The following is a 6,008-nucleotide window of genomic DNA, read 5'->3' on the forward strand; positions in this document are numbered from 1 at the left end:
CCACCATCCTTTTCAGTGACCGCCATCGCCCAACCTTGAAGACACCCTTCTCGAACTCACTCAGCCTCACGGCAGCCTCTAACACAGCTGACACTCCCTCCTGACCTCGCCTCTCCTTGCCTCCATGACACTATGGTGACACGGGATCTCCCAGTTAACGTCTGCCCTCACTGGCCACTCCTCCTCAGCCTCCTCCCCCCACCATCTAAGTGTTGGGTTCCCTCAACACTCATGCGTGGGCGCTTTCCATCTCCCTCTATGTTCTCTCCCTGGGAGGTCACTAATGACTCCAATTTTATGCCCTGCCTGCCTCTCTGGGCTGGCATGCCTAACCACCCAGCCAACAGCTCTACCAGGAAGACTTTCATGACAACACCCCAAATTTGCCACAGCCAATCAGAATGCTCACTTCTCCCCAGAACTTCTCTCCTCCCTTGTCTTCTGCTTTTCTACAAAGGTCCAACCTTCAACGGGTTTCCCAAACCTGGCCTTTGAGAGTTGTCCTTGACACTTCCCCGCCCTCCCCTCCTACCCAGTCCCAGCGAATCCTGGCAGCTCAGTCTCCAGAGTCGTCCCCAGTCTGATCCTTCCCACAGCCACTGCCGTCACCTGGCTCCAGCCGCCTTCCATCTTCTTTCGGCAGTGGCCTGGCAGGATTCTCCCCCTCTCAGCCCTTTGCTTGTCACACAGAAGTAAAAGCAGACTTCTTACAACCCAAGTAGGATCACATCAGTATCGTGTATCCCAGCAGCCTTCCGTGCTTTCCCATGGCCCTTAGAACAAAATCCTGTCTCTTTCTCACAGTCCACCTGGTCTGCCTGGCCATCTGTCAGGCCCCCTGACGTGCTCCAACCACTGGCCTCTGGTCACCAGCCAATTCTTTCAGTTCCTCAGATGCACCAGCTTGTTCCTCTCCTAGAGCCTTGGCTTCTCTTGTTCCTCATCCCAGGAAGGCTCTCGCCCAACTCCCTCCTCTCAGCCTTTTGAGCTTACACGTCCCCTCAGAGAGGCCCTCCCCAGCCCCCTGTCCAGAGCAGCGCCCCAGCCCATCCCTTCCTCAACATTCTGTTCTTTTCCCTCGGGGCCCCTGTCATAAGTTCTTTGGAGTTGTCTTTTTTCCTCTGTTTTGAAGAGCTCTCCCCTAAAAGAGCCCGGCCCCTTAGTTACTCTCCTGGAAGCTCCCTGAAGTCCATTTCTTAGAGACCATCTCTTCCATTTCTTAGAGACCATCTCTTCCCTGGCCACTCCGCTATTCCCGCACCTCACACACACGTGTTGAGCAGGGAATGAAGCTGTGTTGACATTCTTTACCTCGTGTGACCATCGCAGCCCCATTTTACAGAAAACCGACGCCCCGGGGGACACGGGGCGGTGGTCAAGCCCAGATCTCCAGACCCCACCTCCAGACGTCAGGGCCCTGACGCCACTTGCCTCTACCTAGGAAGCACAATGATACAATCTGACTGCCAGGGAGTAGAAGTAGCTAGAAAAATGGGTACATGTGTGAAAAAGTGGGCCATGGGAAACCCAAGGTGAGATGCCCACAAGGAAGTTCGATGTGGGCGTCAGACGTTTGGGCAACTGAGCTGATGTGAAGGAGAGCTGCCCAGGGCTCTAACCCTGACAGATATTGCAGCATAATATAAACAAAATAACAGGTTTTTGTTTTTGTTTTTGTTTTTAAAGAAAGACATGTCAATGGAATAGAATAGAAAGCCCAGATGCAGATCCCTGGAATATCTCCCACTGTGGCTTCTGAGAGCAGAGACATCACGAACTAATGGGGAGTGGAAGGATTTTATTAAGGATTGATTTCATTAAGTGGGGCTAGAAAATGATTTTTACCTGGGAAACAAAAAGCAATTTTTATCTCCCTTTATACTAACACCAAAATCAATGCCAGGTGATTAGGGAGCGCACTTGTGATGAGCACTGGGTGTTGTGTGGGAGTGGGAATCACCCTATGCACACCTGAAACCATCATCACATTGTATGTTAACTAACTGGAATTTAAGTAAATAAATTTAAAAAAAATCAATGCCAGGTGATTTAAAGAGTTAAATGTAAAAAAAAAAAAAAAGTATTACCAGCTAGAAAAAAAAATGGAAATGATTCATTATTCAAACTGTGATTAAGGGAGGCCATTGTAGCCTTCACAGCAATAGAGAGAATTATGATGGAAAATACAAACATAATTGACTATAGGAAATGTAAAGCTTTTCTGGGTTGAAAATTCTCATAAATTAAACATTCACAGAGGCAATAAGAATTTTCCTAATGAAATGTTGGGGCAATCAAAGGCGGTAAGAGTCCATTTATAAAAGATGAAGTTCAAAAGGCAAATTCAGTTGCAAATGTTGAACTTAGTCATAATACAATAACTGTAAATAATGTAAATTCGGGTGGAGAGCTAGCACTCCAGGCCCATTGAAGGAGCACTACAGAACGAGTCCCGCAGTGCTGGCTCTGTCCTAGTGGCTCACCTCTCCTACACAGCTGGGAGGCCTGGGAAGTAGCAAAACCTTTCTGGAAGGCAATTTGCTTAAGATGCGTGAAAAGCCTCGAAAGCCTCACGCTGTTTGACTTGGGAATTCCATTTATAGGAAGCTTGTCCCAAGGAAATGATCTAAAACAATCCCCCAAGACTGGTGCAGAAAGATGTGCACTGTGGTTTGGTTTATAAAAGCAAAGAAGAGAAAAAGAAAAGAGAAGAAACTCTCAGAATCTCCAGCCCTAGGAGAATGGCTCACCAAATTATGTTTCATTCATTTAGGTGGATTATTAGACAGCCATTAAATGTAATAATTACAAAGAATGTTGACTAACACGGGGAAATGCTTAGCATATAATCAGCGTAAAGGGGCGGCACAAAATTATATATATAAGAGAAGTATTTACCGTAAACAAATGCATTAAAAAAAAGACTACAAAGAAATGCACTCTTCACGTGCATTTTCACATAGCACGGCGGTGGGTGCTTGGATTCTTGTCAAGACTTTTCTGTTCCTCATTCTTTAGTTATGCTCCAAATTTTCTGTAATGTTCAGGTATCACTGTGTTATGGGAACATATTTCAAAAGAACACAAGAGAACCGGAATAGTATAATGAACAGTACACAATATCCTCGCCAACCAAGATCATGTATTACTTTCATAGTAGGAAAAGCAAGAAAAAAGAGGCAGGTCTTAAGGGACTGGTACCTGCATTGGGCAAGTTTTGAAGGTAGGGTAGGGGATGGGCTGGCAAGGAAAGAAAATGGTCCAGCCTCGGGAAAGCTGCCCCAGCGGGCCCCTTTCAAAGGGCTGAGATATGGGGCGCTTCGTGCTCCTGGCGACCGATGCTCTTCATTTGAAATGCCCTTCCTAGAATATGGCAGGTTCCCTTTGGACATGGATTTGATCCTGAACTCTGAGTTGTGTAGGTCAGTGTGTCTATTCCTGACCATGCTATTGAATCACTGTTGCTTCGTCAGATGCTACCTAGTAGGGCAAATCCAGTCCTTTGACTCCTACTATGCTCCCACCGCTTGTTTTTCTTTCTCAAAATTATCTTGGCTGTTCTTGCCCATCTCCTCTTCCATATGACCTTTAGAATCAGCTTATTAAATTCCACTTAAAAATCCCAGTGGGATTTTGATTCGGAAGGCATTGAATTTGTCCATTAATTTAGAGAGAATTGACATCTTCAGCAATATCGAGTCTTCAGGACCTTAACATTTCAAGGGTGGTTGAGTCAGAGCTTCTGATTAATGAGACTGGGAAGGCTAAGTCGTCATAGAGACGGGTTAAAAACAAGGAGACGGTGTTGTCATGGAAACCAAGAGAGCCAAGCGTTTCAAGAAGGCGAGAGTGATCAACAATATCAAACCCTGCGGAGAATTCCAATAAGCCAGGGATGGAAAAACACCCACTGCAGTTGGTAATTAGGAGGTTATCGGAGCCCTCGGCGAGAGTAGTTTCTGGGGTGAGACAGAGCAGAACCCCAACTGCAGGGCCTGAGGGCGAGAGATAGTCAGCAAAGACGCCCCTTTCACAGAAGTTTGGACAATCAAGTTTAGATAATTAGAAAAGTTTCGAGGATTGTCTGGAAGCTAGAGAGTGAAGTGGTGTGGAGTCAAGAGAAAGTTTTCAGCTCAGTTCAACAGATCATTTTTTTTTTTAATTTTTTTTTTTTGAGTTTTTTAAATTTATTTGTGAGAGAGAGAATGAGAGACAGAGAACATGAGAGGGAGGAGGGTCAGAGGGAGAAGCAGACTCCCTGCTGAGCAGGGAGCCTGATGTGGGACTCGATCCCGGGACTCCAGGATCATGACCTGAGCCGAAGGCAGTCGCTTAACCAACTGAGCCACCCAGGCGCCCTCAACAGATCATTTTTGAGCACGTCGCGTGTGCTCGCTGACGGTGAGGGAGCTGGTGAGAACAAGACACGTCCCTGCCCGCACGGAGCTGATGGTCTAAGTGCGGAAGCAGACGTGAAGCGAGCAGTCACCGGGGTTCGCGGGCAGTTAACAAGGATAATCGCAAAGGGGAGGCGTATGGGGCTGAGCGCAGCCAGGGGGCCGGGGTCAGGGCGCAGAGGAGCTGTTCCTATTTCCCAGAGGAGATCTGAAAGATGAGCATCAAGCGGGGTAAGAGCACTGTGGGCAGCACAGGCCCCTGGGGCCCTGCCGTGGGCATGGGCGGGGCAGGTCCTGTTCTGGAAAGAGGGAAAGAAGGCCCGGGAGCCTGGGGCCGGTGGATGAGGGGGAAGCAGGGTCGGAAAAGGGCTGAAGAGTTGGGCAGGCCGAGAAGGTGTGGGGCTGTCTTCCGAGAATGATAGGGGGCTCTTTGGCGTTGTTTACAAATGGCACCGGCTCGTTCCCATGTGCATGTTCAAGGTGTCTCTCGAGCTGCCAGAGAGGCAAGGATTGCAGGGGTGCCGGAGGGCTGCCGGGGGATGGTCATTCAGACCAGGGCTGGTGGTGGCTTGGGCCAGGCTGTTGATGGTGGAGTTGAAGACAACTGGAAGGACCCAGGAGCCACTGGGAGGTCAAGTCTCCAAGGCTGGAGGCTGGACTGTGGATGGGGATTAGTGCAAGTGAGCTGAGGGGCAAGACCTAGGGCGTTGGGCTGGTGTCTCTCCAAGACATGCCAGAGTCTAGTAAAGGACTGGATTTTGGACAAGAAGAGTTGTGTGCTGAGTGTGTTGAGTATGAGGTGCCTTTGGACTCCTGGATTCTGGAGCCCAGAGGAGAGCACCAGCTGGAGATGGGCACGAGGGCAGCTTCAGGCACAGGCAGGGCTCAAGGGCAGGGGAGTGTCTTGAAGCAGCTCAGGGGGTGGGTGATATTAAGGAATAGAGTATGGAGGGAATGAGCAGAGGGCGGGGGTCCCGCATTTAGGGGGTTGAGAAGGAAGGTCCAGAGTGGGGGAAGGCCAGAGGGGCATTCTCCAGGAGCCTGGGGAGAAGAGTTTCCCAAAGGACAGAGTGGCTCCCGGCAGGCCAGGGGCAAGGAGGTTTCAGGGGAGGTAAAGGCTGATTGGCTTCCCCGGGCTTGGCCTTCAGGGCCCTTTGCCAGTTTTTTACAGGGGGGTAGGGTAGGTCACGAGTGAAGGTGATCCAAGACCTGCCTACCTGTGAAGGGAGGAGAGTACATAAAGGGTGCAGAATTTTTCGCTTGGTTTTGGTTTTAGTAAAAGAGCAATATTCATATATTAATTTTCCCAGAGGAAGGCACCTGCGGGATACGAGCCATTGCAGAACAAGGGCAATTAGCTAAATGAGGCCTCGGAGGGAATGAGGCCATGTGGCGAGAGGGGTCCATCCCGGGCAATAACATGCATCCAGCCTCCCGAGAGAGGATTCAATACTAAGCCTTTTACCGAGTAAGCTCTGTCCGAGTAACTTTCTTTCAGGGAATTTGTCTGTGACCTTTGTGACTTAACCGAGTTTCACTGTAGCAGGAATTTCATCCTGCCCATGGCCAGGACTTTGGCTTATTCATTTTGGAGTCATCCCCAGCCTGGGG

This window comes from Leptonychotes weddellii, chromosome 10, assembly GCF_054177405.1.
Source record: "Leptonychotes weddellii isolate Sample4059 chromosome 10, ASM5417740v2, whole genome shotgun sequence".
Lineage (NCBI taxonomy): Eukaryota > Metazoa > Chordata > Mammalia > Carnivora > Phocidae > Leptonychotes > Leptonychotes weddellii.